The sequence below is a fragment of the Octopus bimaculoides genome, chromosome 6 (assembly GCF_001194135.2).
Source record: "Octopus bimaculoides isolate UCB-OBI-ISO-001 chromosome 6, ASM119413v2, whole genome shotgun sequence".
Taxonomy (NCBI): domain Eukaryota; kingdom Metazoa; phylum Mollusca; class Cephalopoda; order Octopoda; family Octopodidae; genus Octopus; species Octopus bimaculoides.
The window spans coordinates 98,142,648-98,143,408 of NC_068986.1; positions in this window are offsets into that span (position 1 = coordinate 98,142,648).

A 761-nucleotide genomic window follows, 5' to 3' on the forward strand; every position below is an offset into this window, starting at 1 on the left:
ATATATATATATATATATATATATATATATATATATATACACCCACACTCACACACACACTTACACACAGAGTTTGCGATGGATAAATTGTCGGTATTATATAATTTTTTTTATTTCCTGCATGCACATTGTTTGTTTTTGATTTTGTCATCTACACAGTATAGCAGGGTCAGTTGGGCACTTTTGTCAGAGAAAAAAAAACAGCAAAATGACACAATTCACTCTGCCAGAAATATGGAAACTACATGCTGTACTGCTAGACAATCGTGGCAGAAGCTCCAGTACGAACAGATTGTAAACACAGAAAAACGATTGGCTTGCCATGCCTCCAAAACATATACTGAAAGTGATAAAAATGAAACATCTAGTCAACAGCATGTGTTTGGAGTTATCACTAGTAATGGCGACATTATGCCTCCATTCATCTGCCCACACAGCCTCAGACTCAACACGGAGAGCTTCATCAAGTGCCTGGAGGAAGTAGTGCTGCCCTGGGTCAAGAGTGTGGCTGCTGGAGGTCCCTATGAATAGGACTCTGAACCATGCCACACAAGCAGGAGAACTCAGTCATGGTTGTGAGGCAATTTCAGCGACCACATCACCCCTAACACCTGGTCACTTAACTCCCCAGACTGCAACCTCTTGGTTATTATTTCTGGGGTGCAGGTGAGCCGGAGGCCAAGATAACTGGTTGTAACACCAAAGACGAACTGAAAGCAAGGATTATGGCAGCATTCACCAGCTTTAACAAGGAGATTGTC